Source organism: Lagopus leucura, unplaced genomic scaffold (genome assembly GCF_019238085.1).
Source record: "Lagopus leucura isolate 7727_CA_CO unplaced genomic scaffold, USGS_WTPT01 Super-Scaffold_73, whole genome shotgun sequence".
NCBI classification, from domain to species: Eukaryota; Metazoa; Chordata; class Aves; order Galliformes; family Phasianidae; genus Lagopus; species Lagopus leucura.
Window position 1 is genome coordinate 62,361,676 of NW_024962252.1, and position 22,672 is coordinate 62,384,347.

General features: G+C 35.7%; 1 long non-coding RNA gene across 1 annotated transcript; it reads right to left on the reverse strand.

The window, feature by feature from the left end:
- Positions 1-1,243: 1,243 nt before the first annotated feature.
- On the reverse strand, positions 1,244-22,672 carry LOC122182490. Its single transcript, XR_006179818.1, has 3 exons — positions 22,644-22,672; positions 3,467-3,522; positions 1,244-1,297 (listed from the first exon to the last, which is right to left on the reverse strand). It is a non-coding gene; the product is annotated as an uncharacterized LOC122182490 (long non-coding RNA).

Consider the following 22,672-nt stretch of genomic DNA (forward strand, 5'->3'; position numbering starts at 1 on the left):
AGTGTGCCTTCTACTCAGATTTACATTTTGATAAGAGTTCAGACTACAAATTGCCCAATTTAAACTCAGAAAAGTAAAAACAGTCTGCAAACAGATTTATTTTGAATTAATTTAACAGCACCAAGGAAACAAAACAGGTTAAACTGCTGACTGTAGAGCTTCCACCCTCAATCTCTAAAGGAATTACAAATCCAAATTCCAAAAGTGTAAAGCAGACACTAACATCAGAATTGTTCCTTTCTCATGTACACGTGCAGGTACACACTACTCAGATTTTTTTTTTTTTTTGAACTATGTTTATATCTCTGTGCAAATCTATCCTGTTTTGCTCATGAGTTATGAATTTGAGTTATACTCAAGCAAGAAAACAAATATAGATAAATATTCAGGTTACTGAAGGGTGGAAAATCACAAACCTCCGTAAGTAAAAAAAAAATACTTTTATTTGCTGGACAACTCTAAAAACAGTAATTCTTAATATCTGACCACGAGGAAAGAGAGAACAGTAGAAAATGTAACCTGATAATACTCTATCCAAGTTATTAGTGACAATGACCAGTACTTGAAACTGTTTGAGGAAAATAAATATTAAGAGAAAGTGAAAAAATGCCAGTGGATAATGGGCCTTCTGTTTATTTTACTCAATTTCACCTTTTCACAGTCAGTGAGAACAACGGTCTTAAGATGTCTCTAGAAACATTCACACCAAACTTTTTCCCACAGAGAAAATCAGGCAGAACAAAGTCAAGAACAAAAATCTTAGCTGTTGATTTCAGACATTACTAATTTGCCATGCAATTACAGGGGATATTATTCAGGTTCTCTTCTAATCTTGGAGAAGATAAGAAAATACATTACTCCAACTGACTTATGATATTTGGATAAAACAAGACCCTGAACAATTTTCCATCTCTCACCTCATTGATCAGGTATAGGTAACATTCAGGAAGGAAAAGTGAAGTTTTATTTCATAACAATTTTATAACAAGTCTACAAAACTATTTTTTTCCATTGCCTCATAACTGCCAAGATTGTATTTTCATGTAATAAAATGTTAAACACTGTGAACACATGTCAAAAAAATACAAGTTAATCTCTATTTAAAAAAATATATCATCTTAAATCAAAAATTTCTATTGCTACAGTAACATGAGCGTGTGTTTGCATAGTTGGTTGGATTGCTGAGCTAGGACTTTCAGGAGCCTTATGATTCAATGCAACATGCATACCCACAGAAGGTTTATCCTGGCTAATCTGACAGGTTTAAAGTACCTATTGGTGCTGTTCTGATGCCATGCTAGGAAAAAAAATAATGAAGTAACCTAAGACTGAAAAGAAAGAAATCAATACAGGAAAAGATAACTTATTTCTAATCCATACTTCAAATGTAAAATCCAGACCCTCCAACTCACATAACAATTCTTTTAATAATAATTTCCTTCATCAAATATGAAGGAACAATTAGATTCAAATACATAGAGAGGTATTGGTATTGACAATAATTGTGTTTATATATATATACACACACACACACACGTATTTAAGTACATAAGAATTTATATTCATTCTTTATATAAGAATTGTAACTTTTATCTCAAAGCACCTAAATCGTGAGGATGAGTGAGATGTATGTGTTTCAAAAGTCAGACTCCAGTATAATGCAATATAATTATGTGTTATACACAGTGAAAAGTGAGCTTAGTTTCTATGGATAGGCATTAAAAATGGGAGAAATCATAAGTGGAAGAGACAGATGTTTACCTACACTGATACATGCACTCAGGTGCACGTAAAAGACCTCTACCATTTAATGTTAACTTCCTTTGGTTGAAGTTACAAAATATAAAGCAAATACTGTGTAACCTCAATTCCTAAGGTAGTTCCAACAAAACCTATAGTTTATCTTTCCAAAATTGACTTATCAATTAATCAGTATCAAAAACACTCTGAAAATGAATGCTTCAGCACATTATTTTCCATCTTTTCTAACTATTGTATTCCTACCAACCCTCCAGCAAGTGGCTTTGCTGACAGCTAAGTCATGCTGCTAGCTCTATTTTATACAAACTATTAACCTCATCTACTGAAAATAATAAAATAAATTCCCAAGCATTTTCTGAAGATCTGATATTCATTATGACAGTTACTAAAGCAATCAGTAAGGTAATTTCCATTAAAACTTTCCTCTCAGAAAGTTCACACCTAATAAATTATTGTATTAGAAATACAATGGGAAACACTGTGCATCTGAATTATCTGAATATAGATCTGTAAGAAGTATCCTCAAATGTCCCTCACTCTACCTGGAAGACAAACACACAAAGGGTGACTGAGCTGTCATTCTCTGAGATCAAAAATAAGTCATAAAAGAGTTAGTGTTAGAGATCTTACCAGCAAGTGACCTGAACAATTATCTATGAGACAGCATGTATATATATGTATATATGTATATAATATCACAGTCTATTGTTCTATATAACAATCTCTGAGGGTATTGATCTGGTTTTCATTTCACTAAACACTGTGACAAAGCTGGTTTAAAATGGATCAAAATTTGGCTGCACATGATCTAGTTGGTTTTTTTTTTTTTTTTGAATAAGGGGAAGCAAATGGTACAAATGTGGAACAGAGGCTGAGGCTCTTCCCGGGGAATGATTTTCTGACATGAAGATGTAGCAGCTCTTAGCTGCAAAAGAAGCATCTAGATGTCTGCCTAAACTGAACTTGTAAAACTCTCCCCATTTTGATGCAATGTCTTCCATACTTGGTATTTTGAAATACTTGTTTCAATGCCTAGCTTTGAAGTCTGTAAATTAAATATTGGTCTCTGCTTAGGAAAATGTAAAGCATAAGAGTATTAACAGTAATTGGTTAAGAATGTTTGTGAAAGATTCTGAATGTGGAAAAAGGCAATATGCATGCAATTACTTTAAAGAATTATGGAATTAGAATACACTGAGTATCTGTAATTGCTTGTCATTAAATGCAGAATCTGTTCTATAGTTTTGTCTGCTTCTCAAAATAAAGAGCATATTTTGTCAGGAGTGAATTTCCCAAAATGTAAATTTTGAATTTAAGGGAAAAAATTAACTGGATTTCTCCATTTTAACTTGATATTTTTCACACTTTTCTCTAATTAGCTATCAAGTTAAGAACAAATGAACTTCTGAAGTTTTACATTGAAGAGATGGCTACTTCAGATACAATGCCAGGGTGCTTCACTTCAGGTTAACAAAGGAGATGCCTCTTATTCTTCCACTAACCTTGTAAAAATCACCAGTAACAACCTTCCTACACAGAATTTTTTGCTTGTATTTAGAAAAAACTGAGTTTCTCAGAAAAAAACCAAAACATTTTGAAACCAAACAAGAGTTGTTAGTACACTGAGTCTAGAGCCCTGTATCTGGAAGCAATTACAAGTTTCCATAGGTCAGCAAGCAGAAGTTAGATGATAAACAAAAAATACCATTTTTCTCCACTACTGCTAATATCTTGGACCTGAAGTACTGGAAATTCCTTTAACTGTGAAACAGAGAAAGTTGATATAAGCATTAGAGTACACAAAGAAAAAAAAAAAAAAAAAAAAAAAACCACAAGGACTAATGTCAATATGAGTTGGAACAAAAAAAAAAAAAAAAAAAAAAAAAAATACTACACCAAATGCACCCAAACTCTGGGTTTCAGAAAGTTTCTCTTGTGTGAGGCGAGTCCAGACAGGGTTTTGTGCAAATACCAAAAGCTATAATCTCAAAAAATGATACAAATTGGGATAAACAAGCTGAGACAAACAAGTTTGGCCAGAAAATCCATAAGTCTTAGTTGGCAGAGTTTAAAAACAGTCGAATTCGACCTAGCAAAGCAAAAGAACTCTAATAAGCATCCAGTTGTGAAATTTTATGCTTTTATTTTAGTGTCTGTTTATCAATACAGACACTAGAACAATTTTTTAATCTTTTTCTGATAATTCCATTTTTAACAATGAGCATTTGCAGAATACACAATGTATCCATAAGGGCATACTTAAGACCCTGTCCCACGCTTGCTCCAGAACACAGACGTGGGATGGGCTGATGTCAGAAAGCATCAGACTGAGGCCCAAACTTGAAAGGAAATACATGATACAAAAAGTCTACTCTGCCAAACTCTACAAAGGCTACTTAATTCAGGAATGAAGGATTATCCAATTCTAAAAGCTAATATATAGTAATTAGAATTTTCTTGCCAACATATTTTCCCTATCACCAATTTTATCTTACACAAAAAAATGCAAATCTTTGGGGAAAATGTATGAGCCTGAGAATATTGGGAATATTTGTTTACATTACTTTGTTGGAAACTGTTGGGATATTTTTGCCTTTTTTTTTTATTATTTCAAGATGAAGCAGTATCGTAAGCTTTGTGAGCAGCAAGCTTTGCGCATTTATTGAAAATGTCAGTTTGCATAACACATCATAGAATATTAGGCTTAGAGGCAATTTTTCAAGAAACAAGTAAATATGCAAAGGCAGAAATAGGCAAAAACAGGATAAAGCACAGAACGTTATATTGATATCTTTTTGGGGGATGAAAAAACTGATCTAATAAGAAAAGGCAGTCATGTAGACTGCTTGATTTCTGTAAGATCATTTAATGTGACAGGTAATTAAACTGGATATTTTTGGCTATCTTGAAAAATGGACTAATGAGGTAAATGCAAAATGAGTAGTGATGAATACAGCTGGAGTGGAGGAAGTTAACAGAAGAGGTCTTGCACGACTTAAGTATCTTGAAACATTTTTCTTCACAAAGAATCATTATGAACTTATGATTTGCAGATGAAACTGAAACAGGAAGCATCACCAATCCAGAAGACAGAAGAGAAACAAGTTGAATATATGACCTGAGTGATAGAAATGTGATGAAATGCTACTGTACACAAGGAAGTTTAATACAATAAAGAAGAAAAGAATTTATCCTTTAAGTTGGTTGAGCATAAGCTGAAAGTAAATATCCTTGGAAGGAGAATAACAGCCTGGCAGCGCTAACTGGCTGCAGAATGCGAAAAATCTTTAACTGATGCTACAGAGCAAATGCAGATGGAACCCCAGCATGGAAAACAATATTGGCATAGGAACATGCCTCCTAACAAAGCTTTTTTATTATTATTATTTTACTGTGAAGAAATACTTTTCTTACTGCTGATAGATCTGTCTGCAACTTGCTCTCCTAATCCATACAAGCAGACTTAATACAGAACTCTCTATTTCTAGCAAAGGAAAGTTAATATAATTGCTGTTAAAAATCACAGATCACAGAATCACAAGGTTGGAAACGACCTGCAAGATCATCTAGTCCAACCACCCTCCCATTTCTATTAGTACCACAAGCACTAAACCATCTCTCGTAGCTCCTCATCCAGGCTCCTCTTGAACACTGCCAGGGATGGCGACTCCACCACCTCCCTGGGCAGCCATTCCAGTGCCTGACCACCCTTTGAGAGAATAAGTTTCTCCTAATGTCCAACCTAAACCTCCTCTGGTATAACTTCTGGCCGTTTCCTCGGCCATAAATGATATGCCCATAACTGGGCATAACTGATGAAATAAGGAAACTCAAAAACCATTAACTTACATGAGTTCTAGACAGTTCTGTGATCTTGTGCATTGGAGATCAGAGATCATATAGAGGAGGCCATTAATGATCAGAATGGTGAGTGCTGATACCTGTTTATAGAGACATGTTTAATATATACACAAGTTTCAGGCACAGTAACATGACAAAACTATTGCTAAATATGTACTAATGTGAACTTGTTAAATTAAAAGATATTAATCATAGAATGGCCTGGGTTGAAAAGAACCATAGTGATCATCTATTTTCAACCCCCCTGCTATGTGCAGGGTCACCAACCACTAGACCAGGCTCCACAGAGCCACATCCAGCCTGGCCTTGAATGCCTCCAGGAAAAGACCACATCTTACCCTTTCACTACGGTATTTCTGGGTGAAAGAAGTATCACCCATGATATAATATACATCTATGTGAGTAACAGAAGTATAACATCAGCTTTAATGTCTTCAGTGTTGTTTGGACAACAAATCCAGAAGCATGTTTATCTTCTTACTAAACTAAGATAAATCATTGGGCAAATAAGCCTATAGTTAAAGATTTAAGTCATCTTGTTCCATCCCGGCCAATGTATGACTCATCTCTGTAATATAGTTCTGAATTCTTCATAAAGGGTAAAATTTTACATAATTTGAGTGATGTCTTCTACCACTTCCCTTAAGAGAAGGTTCTTGTATATTTTTGTGTCAACATGAAGTTTAAATCATATGTTTCAAAGCAAACTCATTTTGTGTAGTTAGCTGATTTCCAAGTCCCAGGACATCAGTATTCCATCTTCTACTACAGAATATTTATAAAGGTGCACACTGAGTAATACTAAAAAAAAAAAATAATAAATAAATGAAAAAAAACAAAACTCTGATCTCAACCTGACCTGTTCCCATGTATTAAATAAGACAACCTTTATCCCTCTCTTCCAAAATCTTCAATTAACATTCCCAATCTGGTGTGGAGAAGAAAAAAAAAAAAAAATAACACACGAATCTTGTGACTCAGAATTTAATAATATTTTAAGCATGCAGTTGAATCCACTGTTCTAAAGCTAAGCATACTGGGGGATTTCAATGTCAATAAAATATCATGGCTGCTCTACATATTGTAATTACACTGGCACAGCAGAAAAAGAAAACAAACAGCACATGATCAGATTACGTAAATGACAAGTTGAAAGGAAACCTGTACAGTGATAGATCCAAAGAATAGGATCTACTGAGTAAGAAGTGTTGTAGCATTTCAATTCTCAACCAGATTTAATTTCTTACATAGAAGAATTGGAGAACTAAGACTTCTCACAAAACTCACTAAATTCTATATTAAGAGTACCTTTGTTCCTTGCCCCCCAGGACAGCAGTCCATCCCTCTTCAGAGGGATTTTACTAATTTCCAGTATAAAAGCATTAATAATCTATTTAAAATTACTTGATCATGTCATGCCTGCCACCAAGGCCATCTTATACCTCACTGTTTGATTCAAGCAGGTGGCTTTCTCAGTACAGTTACATCCACACTTGTTTTCAGCACAGACTTTACTACACCATAGAAAGGACCCCAATGTTCATTTAGCTTCAGCCCTCCCACCATGGGCAAGATTGCCAGCCACTAGACCAGGCTCCCCAGGGATGGGTGTCCACAACCTCTCTGGGCACACTGGTGGCAAACTTCTGATGGCTGGTTAAAAAAAAAAAAAAAAGACCTGTAAAATTAATAGAAGACAATGCAGTGGATGCCAGCAACTCATGTTTGATGAAATATCAGTGTTTTTGAGAAATATTAAAAGAGAAATCAGTAATGTAATGCAAGCCACCTGAGGTGTGAATATCAAAGTCCAATAATTTGAATCATCTCCAAATCCAGGAGTTCCTTAGAAGTCTGGATGCTGATTTTGGGGTCATTTTACTTTTCTGAAGGAAGATATCTAAGCTAGGGTAAAATTGAGATTTTATGATTTTCAAAATGAAACCAAGTAATTTATGGAATCAAAATTAAAATTTGTGCCATAAATTGTAAACAAAAGATGGCTTACAGCTTTAGAACTTTCAGTGGATTTGACTCCCCAAAACTAGTTAAACATGCATCTTCAAGGTGAAAAAATAATTTTATCTGTGCTATGTTTTAATCCATAACACCATTTGAAATGAACCTTTAATTATAGAGAGTTCAAGTATAGCAAATAATTTTACACATTTCATTACATTAACTAAACAAAAAAAATACACAGCCTATTTGAGAATAGGTTTCAAGATTTCCAAAAAGTGATTTTGTATATTTGCAACTCCATTTCCAGTTAATATAAATACATTCCATTCAGAAATTTGCTGGTAATTTACAGAGTTGTAATCAGATATTCAATTCAGAAAATATTTGGTTATTTATTTTTACCAGACTTTTATAAGTTCTATTTTAACAAGTAAAATTATTTTCACAACGACATCATTCATGTCAGTGCTGTTTGGAATTACATACATTTGTGAAAAATTGTCAAAGACTAAGCGCAGGAAGAAGCAAATTTCATCAGAAATCTGACAAACACTTTGAGAACTCACTTTGAATTGCAGCTACTTCCACTTCCAGAACCAGACATTTTGCAATACTTACACAAGGTCAAGTATCCTACTAGTTTATGTTTTTGTTGCTTTTTAAAAATATTTTAATTAAAAATGCATTTTAAAAGTTTCATTCCATACATAAACTATACATTTTATACACATCCCAAGACAATTCTTGTTCACACAGTGTAGCCCAGGCAAGTAACAAGGTTGGACACCCATGTGTTACTCAAAGTTTATTTCTTAACAATAACAATAGCAATTAAATTGGTCCAGGAGAACTGCCTCAGTAGAAGCCAAATCACATGACTTGCAACAAAAGTATTGCCAGACAACAGGAAATAGTCGGAAAACAGAATCAGCTATTAACACTCATAGAAGCTGAAAATGACTCCTCTAAACACTGCAAAAATTCTCAGAACTGTGTACAGTATAAACACTACCTTTATCCACGTGCAGTAAACATCTATATTGCCGAATAAGAACAAAGTTTCTGCTAGATAAAGATGGTGCTAACAGTTCAAAGCCTAACTTGCCCAAGTAAGAACTGAACACTGGATGTGTTAACCTCTTAAGCCTGAAGTGATTTGGTATGTTAAGTATATTTTGCTTAAAAATTCCATTAAGTCATTCCCAGTGTATTAAAACTCTACCTAAAAAGCAATTTAAATAACAAGTAAATCAATTTTAAGTAACGGTTGACCCTTTAGGACTTGATAGTGTGTATGTTTAAATTGTACAGATAAGAATCCAGTGTGGTTTCCAAATCACTATTAAATATAATGGCTTCTAAAAAGATGTGTAGAAATGCCTCTTACCGCAATCCCCCTCTTTTATTAGAGAAACAGTATCTTCCCCAGAAGTAGGATAATGTACCAGCTTCCTGAGATAAAGCTTTTTTTCCCCTTCTTTTTTCGACATGGGCAGTTCAGCCAACATTTAAGGAGAGGGACTTCCCATGTCCTCCAGAAGAATGATGCATGCTGGCCACGCTAAAGTACAACAGAGCATGTGTTTGCCAGTACACATCACACAAAATTAGACATCAGTCGCATTGAGCTAAGCTAAGCCCCTGGGGACTTCCCAAACACAATGTGAAGATTAAGCAATTTAAGCAACACTATCAGAATATCTTATAGGTATTTCTGGCAATTCAAAAAATTGCTGCCTAGGTACAGTTCTTAAACACTATCAACTTCTTAACTTTCACACAGATGTCAGCATTTCAATATACATAAAAACTTTTATTCAAAAAAATGCAGGGACAATTATTCTCTTCATGAAGTGAATGAAAATTAGTCATTTTATGCAAATACTTATTATAATAATACTTATTATACTACAGAGTACTCCAGAAGTACAATTCATTAAAAGTTCATTAAACCAGGATTAAGTGGAGATATGCACGTGCATGCTATCGCTGATGATTCTAGTTTGATCTGCTTTAAACTCTGACACAAGAGTCTCATGCTGATGCATTGACCTTATGTTAATGTAGAAGCATATCCAAACTACTTAAATTTTTTTCTGACACTATATACTGACTCAAGTAATTAAAATGTAATTTTCATAGTCAGAGCCTTTGCAGTCTGTGTATTATCTGAAACTAAAAGTGTCCAAGCAGTCCCACACTATTATTAATGGAGCTTCTTAAGCTTCATATCTCATATGGAACCAGAAGTGTCATGCTGGTCCTCTCATCACTTCCATTTTCTCAGATTTGGTGAGATCTAGCAAGGCAAACATCCAATATCCCCTTAATTTAAGTGCGGACCTCTTGGTGGAAAATCATATATCATAAGATGCTGATAAACAAAGCAGTCTTCAGCACATCACAATTGTAATTGACAAAAAAATGAACACATACGAACTAGAATGAATGCCAAACATTGTCAAATGCACCTCTATTCAGCTCCAGCAACAAATGTAACCATTATGAGTAACTTACTGTAATACTGAGGATGAAGCAGACCTTAAGAGATGTCAAATAGCTACCCAAGAAAACATTTCATTGCTACACATTATAGTTGAGTAGAACAAGCAGAGCATTAACATGCAATCAGAGGATGTCTTGTTTCCCCGGCCCCCCCCCCCCCCCAAAAACCAACAGAGGGAATTACTATCTATGATGGAACTTAGACCATCAAAACAGAAATAAACAATTTGAGTCCTTTCATGTAGTGCATGATTTGTTAGACCCTGTAGAGATAAGCACTGAAGACACTGTTGGAAGTGCAAACAGATTTATTACTACTAGGAGGATGCCTGCTGGGTGTATGCAATGTGAAAACTGTAGGCCAGCACTTGCATAGTGTTTCAGAAGTGATCACAGAGGCTCATGTCTTAAGTGCAATAAGATTTGCTTTAGGCAGGCTTTTTGGATTGCTAAATGCTACCTACCCTCACCATAGCATTGAGTGGATTTAATGGTGGGATGCAGTCATTTAACTGAGTCTTAAGACATATGGATAGAATATAGTGTTCATTTTTTTATTGCATAACAAAAAATTGAAGATGTGGAAGGGAATGATGGCCACACTGTTTAGGTTCAAAGGCCAAGATTAAGATTTGATCTCTTTAGGTGTTGTATGGTTAAAAGGAAGTCACAGATTCACAGTTAAGACATGCCTCTTGAAGAATCTGCCCGTGGCATGGGGGTTGAAACTCGATTATCATTATTGTCCTTTTCAACCCAGGTCATTCTGTGACTGTACTGTTCTTACCAGACATACTACCTCCCACACAGATGCAGCAGCTCAGCGTCCAGGAGCAGGAGAGAATAAACCTCTGCCATAGGCCTGAATCTGGATCTGAGGTAGCAACTCCTGCACAACTGTTTTCTATGAGGACCAAGGTTCAAGAAGGGTGAAACTCTAGAGAAGTGCCATAAAAAATGATTAAATTACTAGCTATTGTTACTGTCAGGGAATGAATAAGTGACTGAATATTATGCCTCCTAGCCAAGGGTTTCTGAAACTGTATTTATTTAGCTCACTGTAAAAAATTTGACCACAGCCTGTATAAATAAGCACCTTCATGGCAGTAAAATTTCAGCAACGAGTTGGGTCTTCAGCCTAGAATACAAAGTTATGGCAAGATCCTATGGCTGGAAGCTGTTGCATGACTAATTCAGAAGATGTTAGGCATGTTTTTGACAGTGAAAGATCTTTTCACTGGAAAAAATTACTTCAATAAGCCATGGATTATCTCTCTTTTCACCAGTCTCAAAATAAAGTTTGAATTACGAGTGAGTGAGCATAGAGCAGAGAAAGTGAGAGGCACAGATATGCTTTACTTTAAGCATACTTCAATTTAGGGAAGCTTTGTGGTGTGGTTGTAACAAAGATCAGAAAAGATGATGTCAAACACTCCCTTGTAACTTCAGGATTGAGGATTATGAAGTAGACAAGTTGTGACTTACTACTCTTATTAGAATTAGGAAAAAATATTACCATGTAAAATAACATGATGAATTCTTAGTATACTTAATGAATTTTAACATTACTGCTGCATTATTCAGATAGCTATGTGTGCCAAATTCCTTTTTTTTTTTTTTCCTTGTTAGTTTCCATAAGTACAAAAAGCTTAAGAAGGAGACAGGCTCATTCATGATCACAAGCAAGTGCCATTCACCTGAAAACAAAGCTATCTTCAATAGCTAGGAAGTTACTGAAATTGAAGGACAGATGGATTGATGGACAGACTGAAATTGATGGACAGACTGAAAACTTTGCTGCTGCAAAACCTGTCAAAATTTCTTAAAGGAAGGCAAAGCCCCCACAGCCTTACTGGTAACTGGGAATACTTTTTAGGCAGTTGCACTTGAGACATGCAAAAGATGCCAGAGATTTGTTTCACATACATTACGTTTCCACTAGTTTTTCCATACTTCACCAAGCTACTGGTTATTAATGGTACTGAAAATGGTCAGAAGAAAGATGTTCACAGAAATAATAGCCCTTATGCTTAAATAATATAGCTTAAATGAAATAAGGCTCATGTGTGCATTCAGAGGACTCCCAGAGCCACTGTCTGAAGGCAGGGTTGAAAGTATCAGGAATGCTACACACAGGTTGTTATGGTCAGGTTTCTTCTTCAATTAAATATTCACCTATGCTGTGGATTTCATCACAACTGAACTTGCTTGCTCCACCCAAAGTTCAGAGGTGTTTCACTTCCCAATTATCATTCCTTTGCCTTGCACTAAGCTCAGATGCATCTGACAATTTCCCAGGTGGTGCTCAGCCACTAGGGTAGTAAAAGAGGAGGCATTTGCCTGAGAAAAACCCTGGTACATTCATTCCCCTCTTTTTATTAAATTAAAATAGGAAAATCATCTTTCTTCCCTCCAAACTCTGCTACAAGAGATTTTCTGCTCTTGAGTATGAGTTATGAGTTATTTCAGAGCTAGAAATACTTTGTCTTTCTCAGTGGATTTCTGGATTCCCAGCTTTGCAGCAAGAAGTACCAGTGTTTATACCAGGCAAATGGCAAAGTACTGGTGCTGGTGGTTAACACCACAAAATTAAATTTTGAATGTGATGTGAGACAGAGGGAATGGGGGGAGGGAAAGAGAAGCTAGAATTTAGGGGGAGAAGGAGGTTGGAAAATAAAACCAATGTGAATTTAAAGACTCTACAGTGTATTCTGAAATATTTCAGAAATAGAGACTAACGTAAATACATGATAGCCCATGTTGTAAAAAGGTTTTATTATATTCATAACAAGGTGCTGCTGAGCACGTTTTTGGCACTAAATAAATAATAGTGACAACAACACATGCTCATGACTTCAGTACATGTGAGTAACACAGACAGCACAACTAGTGCTGCAATAAAATCTTTATATCTCCACAAGCCATCATGTATTCTCTCTACATACTATGTAAACATTTTTAACTCCTACTAAAATGCTGATCAGATCACTATACAACTGGATGTTTTAAAATCCTTGCCATCTGGAAAAATTACACTCAAAGAAAAGAAATTTTAGAAGGCTCCAAAGAGTCAGAAAGAACTTTCTTTCTGAAAAGTTTGGAAAACGGTAAGCTGAAAGCACAGAGCATTGGTGGAAAGTGAAATGATTTAACTTTGTTTAATGTGAAAAACATAGAGAAAGCACTTAGGTTTCTTAAAAAAAAATTGAAACTCTGATCACATTAAAAAAAGTCTGCAAACAGTAGGTAAAGGACAAAGCCCATATGACTTTAATTTTGTAAATTATACAATGCCTCAGTCAAATAATGTTCATTAGTCTTATAACAGCTTCTGTTCCTCTTACGCTATCCTTTATCCTTTTCTGTGTTCTAGCCATCCAAGAGCAAGTTGAGGTATTTTAAGCTATCCAAAACCACGAGCTCTTTAGAAAAATGAAAGCTATTGGCTTTCTTTATCCTCTATTTTTCAGAGCACTTATATTATTTTTCTAGGTTTTATATTTCAGACTCCTCTATCTGAAGCAGATACTTTTCATGGTTTGAGTTAAATTGATGAAATGGCCTGTTTTTTTTCATGTTTTTTCCAGCTCTCATTTTTCATATGACATTACTGCCCAAAGCAGAGTCACTTCTCTACTTGCTAAATATATCTTAAAAAAAAAAAAAACAAAAAAAAACAGTAGCAGGGCAGAAGTACTACTAACAGGAGAATCACTTTCTTACATTCAATTTCTAACCTCATTAATAGGAAAATGCACAGCCATGTTACATTATGCATGTTTCTGTGAAATCAACTGCTTGATCACTTTGTTTCTGAGGGATGGAAAGGAAAATGAGATATGATATTGTAATGAAACGATTCAAAAATTTAGATAGTTGACCAAAGTGAAGGATATAGAATTTATTAAACTAGACCAGATATGCTTCCATTATGACTGGTCTCTAACAGTAACTAATGTTTATTTCTTGAGGGAAGTGAAAAAGCCCTCACTGAAGCCTCTATTTCCTTCTGACTCATTGATAGTTTCTACAGTACATGTAGCTAGAGACTTGAGAATTTTCAAAGCATCTTTACCAACAGTGTTGAACTTTCCATAACTGGGCAAACTATTCAACAATTAAAAAGTAATAGTTCTTCTGCATTAGATTTGCAGTGATATCAGTCATCTCCCAAATATTTATCTCTGTTAGAAATTCCTAGCACACTTTCAACAATTACTCCAATAAACAGAGGAGATCAGCAGTTCATCTAACACCTGAATTTGAAAACAAATAGCCTGGTTTTGCTCAAAGAAACTTTAACCCTTTGTGTACCCAATGCTGATTTTCCTAAGAAATCCTACAGAAAAGTTGTGGTTATGATGATTGTGACTATACTCATGAACTAAACAGATCCAGGGAGTAATTCTGGACAAAGAAACAGACTTTTGATTTGTTAATATTTTAACAACCCCCAGCACTGAGCCAGTTTGACCTGGGCACAATCATATTCTCCTCCATTCTTACTCATAAAACAGCCATTAGCAGAAGCCAGTTTCCAAGTTTGGATTCAGACACACAGTCTCAGATTTGAAGAGTTTTGCTGTAGAATGGCTGGAGTGTATCACATGCCACAAGACCAGGGAACATTTCCTGATATCATTCAGCTTACTAGTATGTACTTATATATCTGAAGTTTTCTCTCATTGGTTAAAGGTTAGTAATGCAATTAGTTGAGCATTTCAAAATTATAGTAGTACTAAACTTCCTCTGAAAACAAAAGGTAAACGGCTAATTTGCTCAGTCACATCATGCATACAACTTTAAGTACATGCTCAAATCTCATGACTGCAGATTAAACATGTCCACAGATGCATTTTATTAGTAGATCAGAGGTATATAAAATATGTGACTACAGTTTTTTTTTTTACAGCTATAGCAAACAGAATAAGAAACTAAACTATCATCAGCTGGGTTTTGTTTCTGCAGAAAACAAACCTTTCCCCATAGGGAATGCTGTCTCACTGACATACTGCATTCATCATGAAAATATTAGGAACTCTATTTACTTTGTTCTCAGTAAGACATAAGTGAGTTAATTCCAAAAGAGAAGCAGGTGATCTAACTACCTTCTGTCAACAGGGTAAAGAAATATTTTGTTCACGTGTCAGACTTAGCTAGACACATAACTGTTCTTGTTTCTTGTGCATTTTCTTATAAGCCAGAATATTTCTTTATTATCTTTTTTCCCCCCTCAGGTCCTGCCTTAATATTAAGAGTGCTCATATGGCCCATCAAGAATAACTCTTGACTAGAAGGGCTTTTCCTCCCCCACCCCCATTTGTTTTTTATGATTCTCGAGTTTATAGACATAGGAAGAAAAAGAACTTTCAGAAGACAAAAAGATCTAGAGATTAGTGATACATTTTACACACAGAAAGCATTGCAATAAACCCACAAGAGCTAGTATAAACCAATGTAAGAAAGTGACAATACACTATGTTCTTACTTTTCCAGCAGTGTGACTTAAAGTTTCTTTAAAGAACTCTAGTGAAACTGCTTATGTTTATGCATATGGATTCAGGAAAAAAAAAATAGTTTAGTTATGACCTTATGTTGCAGAAGGTCATTGTTTACTAGAATAGCAAGCAACAAAACATTTCTGTTGTGCAATTAGGATACTTTTTACTGGGTATGAATTATTCACTTGCGAGCTTATTTATTTAATTAGTGTCATCAGCAAACTAACAATGAACTTTTTCCTGTTGGAAAAATTCTTTATCTGAAGACAAGGAGGCCTTTAGTAAAACATCTTTAGAAACAAACTTCTGGCCAAGGGTCTGATTGTGGATAATTTCTAAGATGTGTATAGTACAGCTTTGCTGTGGAAGATACTACATGAAAATTTCAGTACATCTTATGCATTTCTTTCTTTTTTTTTTTTAACTGACAACCTAATAAAAGAGACAATCCTGCTAGTAGTTAATGAAAAAGATACCCTTCTTCCAGTTCATGAGATGAAAATTTACATGTTGAAAGCTTACTTTGAAAATTAGAATTTTTGTAATTGTAGTTAAAAATCCAGAAGCAGACACTACTTTTTATTAGAAAAATAGGCTTTTCATCTAAAGAAAACTGACCAATCAAGACACCGGAGAGAGAGATCTCACCTAAACTAGGAGAAGCCACACAAAGTGTGCTGTGGATGAAAGCAATTAAACACAGACCCTCAGACTGCAAAACAAGGGGAGGGAGATACTGAGAGTACTACACAGGCAGAAGATGGCATAATATGAAAATTTATATGAATCAAGTGTCTGAATTAAGTCAGCTATTTTATTTTCCTTGACTTATTTTGATAAATTTATATCTAGATCTCAACCCAAGTGTTTTGAGTGTACATTACTAAAACATTTTGAGCTGGAAATTTGAAACACTTTCCTCATAAAAGGTCAAAATACAACCTGGAATATATGTTGAGTGTCATAATTAACCTTTCTGTATGTTTCTGTGTTGAGTAACTGGTGTTTTTTCAGGTCAAAAACAATTTGTCAAAATGCCCAAGTAGCCTGAGTAACTCTTGCCCAGTAAGTGTAGTCAATAACAAATGAAAATCCACATTGAAGTCTTATAGCTGAATGTCTTAATCACATAGAAAAAAAAGTTATGTGGGTGGCAGGCACAGACTTCTGGTCCTCCAATCACCTGCTCAAATGGTGAATCACCAGTCTATCACTAGAGCATTGTACTTCCTGTCACCAAAAGTATCATTCACTGAGTCTTATGCTAATTTATGTTACCCTCTCTTTCTCCTCTTAAAAATTGCTAATTCCTAGCTGTTAGTTTGAATAGACATTTAGATAAGATCAAGTGCCACTGCAGGAAAAGGTTGACTGGGATTCTGAAGTTAAACAATGTCTATTTTCCATTTCCTTCTTGTTCAGTCTTTGATTGATTCCTCCTCAGTATTTTCTGTCTTCCACACCTCCCAGTTATACACTTAAACAAGTTTCATTGCGTTAAATTTTGTATTCCACATATTACTGAGCTGAATTTATACATGGCCCTTTCTCAAACGTCCTTCCTCAGAGACATTCAGAAGTTTGGGGTTGAGGTGATCCTCCTTAGGAGTTACCATGCCACTCAGACAGAAAACCCTTTGCTATTTGAGTTGTATGCCATGTAATCACATATTCCTGATCAGTGCATCTACAGTCACTACTTGGTTATAAAGCTGGCTTTCTCCATGTTGCACAGAATGCCTTTGGGAACAGCCAGCCCTGCAGACATAGGAATAGATAAGTGTGCATGCTTTGAGTGACACAACAGGAAAGTCTTTCCCTACACTGTGTATCACATGCATCTATGCATGTGCATAATTATATATGTACATACATATATGAAATACATAAAAAAACCTGAGTCAGGAAAGAAACTCCAGCAAAAACACTAGGGGTCCTTCTTAGCAGCAAAGCTTAGCAGCAGTGCTATTTTGCCAACTTTTGAGACAAATTTAGCTTTTACTGGAAATGCCTTCTCTTGAGAAGGGGGAAGGAGTGGAAAAAAAAGGGAAGGATAATTTATGGCTCGCTGTTTAAAACCTTCCTGGACCAATTTCACTTTTGCACTTTTTGTCACCTTTCAGCTCTGAAATGGAGGCTGATCTAAACACTGTTAAGGCTCATCTATCCTCTCTTGAACTTCCCTGCTGGATTGCAAACATCACCACAAAAGAACCCAAATATGGCTTAAACCTAGGCTTTGGAAGGGGGAGGGGACCTGCCAAGCCTGAACTCAGTGCTCAGGCTTCAAGAGCTCTGCAAGAATGTGGTTAAGAAAAGGAAAGGAGATTCATTCCTGGTGAATGCAGCTTGAAATATATACTTCAAAACTTAAATGAATAGGTTTTCAGTTACAGTGTGGTACAGAGAAGAGTAGATGTGGAACAACTGCTTACACAGACATAAAGCAGTCTCTCATTCTCTCACTCTCTGGGTCCCTTAGGATGTGGTTGGACAGATGGATACACATATGTGCAGAGGAATCCTCAATAAAAAAAAGCCTAAGACAACAGAAAAGATCTTATGTGACACAAATGTGATGGGGTTCTTTATTAATGAGGCTGAAACTATAATTAAACATTTGTTGGGCATGTCATTTACAACAATTAGATGTTTACTACTTTATTATTTTTCAGGCACATCTTTCTGTCTATTTTTATATAGAGATTACTTGGCTCATCATTTTTATACATAACTAGCTGAGAGGAAAACACTAAAGACTTGAAATAATTTTTAAAGACAGTAAATCTCATTGAGCTTGCAATAGATTGTTTTCAAAGAAAGCATTTGGCAGCAGCTACTGTGACAACTTGTTCTAGTACTCTTAGCATTACACTGTGCATGCTGCATCTTGTGTTTCCCATAAATGCTTGTGACAAAAGCAGCAAACAGCTCAGTAATACAATACCGGATAGAGGTTTACAATCTTTACATAATACCTATATCTATGCAGTGAAATACTGCATTTATAGCCACAAAACATTGCCTAGAAAGCTATAAAGATTGAAAATAACATTTTAAAGAGTCTTGAGATAAGTTAACTTCTCAGTTTTCCACACGTTTTAATGGGAATTGAGGACTTGCTCCTTTCAGAATTTTAGGAAATCCCATCTAAGAGAGAATTTATAAATTCTGTTCCAGTTACACTGCACCTGATTTCACTTCCTAATGAGCACAAGGTCTGAGCATTACCATATTTTTTGCTGAAGGTCTCTGAAATCTCAGTAAATCCCCAATAACAGCCCCAGACTTCCAAGTTCTCTTACTTCTGTAGCTTAGACATAGTCATAGAGTAGGAGGGAAGCAAAGACACTCATTGTGCCAATAGCTTGCATTTATCACAGGCCTCTGTTTTGACCTAGAGATGTTGTTGACAGGGTAAAGGAAACCTGAAACTGATAAATTTGGACTTTTGCCTCAGGATAGAAGACATTTGGCTGCCTGAGATGCAGCACATGCGTGCATAATTTATGCTTACAGGATATCTCACACCAGTCATACATGTGCTATATGCAGGTATAACTTATATCTATTCACCTTGTCTAACAGATCTGTATATGTGCATCTGCTCAGCAAATACACATGGCCCCTGTGCATCCTAGATACATCAGATGCATACACACCAATGTTATATATAAGTGTTTTGTAAGACTGACATACCACTCTGCGCAGGTCGCTCTGCTACTCCAGCAGATGTGTTACATACCCACTGCACTGGATTGAGGCTACATTTATGATAATTCATTAAACATACCATCCTCTGTCACTGAGACAACCTTACAGAGTAACTCACATCCATGTCATAAAATTATTTTTACCCTCCCAGATAGATCAATGGTGTCCGAAGTATTCAGTGGAAACAGTCCATGGTCAAGTCATCACTAGAGGGAAACCATTAATTGCACTGAATCAACTCCATAAGAAAATAGTTATAATAGTTCACCAATACAGATGAATGAGTTCCCATGCCCACGTGCCCTGGTCTTTTTAATTCATGGTACAGCATAAATGTACTAACTCATGCATGTGCATAGATTTCTATACTGAAAAACACCCAGGATTAATCTGACAGTTAAAGATCAATTAACATAGAGATTATTGGGATCTGCTATTGCTAAGATCACATGGTGGGCAATTAAGCTTAAGAATTAGCAGCTGCAGAAGTAATACCCAAGTCTCTTTTTGTAACCTTCAGACAACACAGCTCTTTAGCTTTCTCCTAATATTCTTAGATTAATGTGACAGTCACATTCTTTTCTGCCTGATGTTGTCCAGTGGTACATGAATTAAGAGGCCAACCAACCCTAGACAACACCATGTCCAAATATAAAAGACCTTTCTGAAGTGTATTTTACATTTTAAAAAAGTAAAAAACCAACAGCTACTCAGAAAAATAACCTTTCATATCCTTGCACATGACCTCAAAAAAGTCATAGTACATTAACTGCCTGTCATTCCCTTCGTTGTAAACACCTTATTTTGGTAATAGAATAAGACATCCAGAATTATAGGTAAATTAGTGCATAGGATCAGATCGAGGATAACTTTGAACATTTTCCACATGTAGTTGAAATCGTCTTACAAGCAGATTTTGCCAAATTACATGTATGCAGGCTGCTAGCAAATAGAGCAAACGTTGTCAAGTACAAGGATATTTATAAACCCAACATTATCTGAGATATACCCAGCAGAATTGCTTACAAAGAGCTTTAAAAAAAATAAATCAGTAACAGCTACACCAAAAACCTACTTGATTATTATTTTTTTAACCTGCTAATTGCTTGCAGGCCTGCCTATCCACCTACCTGCAGAATTTGAGTTTGACATCACTGAATATACTCAAAGGGATTTCAAAGGTAACTATTTCAACTACTTGATGCTGGGAAATGGAAAGTACAATAGGCAGTTACCTATACCATAGTCATTTAGCAGCAGTTGACAAGAAAATGACCTGGTTAGGATTAGTAACATAGGAGGCAATGCAACAGGGCTTGTACATTATGGCCAAAATGAAGGACCTGATCCCACAGCAGCAACATCATGTTCTACTACTCTCCTCTCAATGATTCTGCCCTAGGCAACATGCTAGGTGACACTGACCACCAGAGGAAGACACCCATACTGGGAACTCAGAGTACAAGCCTGTAGATATGAAACAGCCACTGACTTGGTGAATGGATTGTAGCCTGGCAGAAATAGCCCCCCATCTGCTTCATACAGGCAAAAAGCAGCCCTTCGGCAGAGCAGCTCTGACCTCAGAGACCAAAGAGATACTGTAAAACATCCTTTACCTTGCCTGGGCAGAACCTTCTTAGATTTTCCTTTTTCTATGCAGCACAAAGGAAGACATAGCAAGATGGGATGTAACTTCAGCTGTTACTGGGGCTGCAGTCACTACCATGAGTTATCATTCATCAAATGAGTCAACATCCAAAGTTACCACTTAAGCCCTAAGGAGACTTCAGCATCAAGAAGATTTATGCCAAGAAACTTATGATTTGGTTTACAATAGTGCAGTCTGACAAAAGTAAGTGCAAAACAGTTGCCAAGAAAAAGGACAAGGAGTAAATCAACACAGTAACATTGATTTCGTTTAGTTCACCTGTTAGTTTGCTAGATATCTGGGAAGAATTCCATATAGATTTATCCCAGGTATGTAAAGTCTTCCTTGGTCACCATTATAGTTCTGACAGGGTTTCTCTAGAATTCCTTACAATGCTTTTCCCTTCATGAGAAGTCCAGACTTCAAGTACTTCTAAACAATTTCAAATTCCAACTAATTACCTGAATAACAAATCATTTTCTAATCTCATTTGTGAGTGTTGTAATTCAGCTAGAAAAAGTAAAATATAGTGAGATTTCTAAGCCAAGGCTTTTGTGAGATATCACAACGCAAACGTATCAGAAGATTTTGGAACAAAAAGTTTAAAAACAATTTAACATTTACCTCATCTTTTAAGACAGGTATTTCTGAACAAATATAACAACAAACAGAGAAGGGATTGCAACCTTCAACCAATGAAAGAAAATAAGTTTTCTGCATGGATTTTGGCAAAATATAAAAGAAAGCTATAAGAACTAATTTTCTCTCAGGAGCTAAGCAACTTGAGAAGACACCCTGGTTTCTGCAGGAATTTTCCAGATCAGAACAGCTTAAGTGAGTCTACCTACTTGAGCTGCAAATACAGTAATTAGTGACTAGTGCTGATTGTCAACAGCTAGCAGGGATAATGCTGTTCAAAGGTCCTTATTTATACTTGAATCATCTGATGTTGTCCAGGAGACGTTCCACATAGAGACACACCAGAAATACTCTTCTAGTGCAGTGCATTATTTTTCTTGCTTTCCTTCACTTCTAATCAATTTTCTACAGCATTATTTCACTTTCTTTTACAAAGTATGCCTATCTACAACAAAATGCTACAGAATGAGAGAAATCTCACTCACTTGCCATGAGTGACCTGCTTATAACTTACATGGACTAACATTAAAGTTAGTTTGACTTATATAGCCAACAAAGACTTAATGCATTTGCAGAGGTGTAATCTGTCTGTTATTTCTAGAGTGTCCTGCTCAATGTACAGTATTTTTTCACGTTTGCATATCACATGGCATGCAAGACTGAAGCGTATGGTTGCTGCATAAGAAACTATAGTTCTGTTGAGTTAGAAATAAGCAGAGTATGAACTACAACTAAATGTTGATTTTTAGTAGAATTCCTGAGTACAAAACTTTATGATAGAGTTAAAGACAGATATCTTACATTATAAAATGTGAAAATGCAAAGGGACAGTTCTGGTTTATCACGCTGTAAAGAGCCAACATATTTCAGACACACTCTGGGTCTGAACTACAGTAACTATTAAGTCTCCAAACCTAGATACCCACTTGAGGATCTGCTTCACGATGGAAAGCACAACAACAGCAGAGCAGTTAAACATAGGCTGCAGCAAGCAAGAATTTACTTAAACACAACAGCAGAACACACAGAAATAAAGAAAAGAGGCTGCTTACCTTTAGAAGACCTCAGATAGAAAGGAATC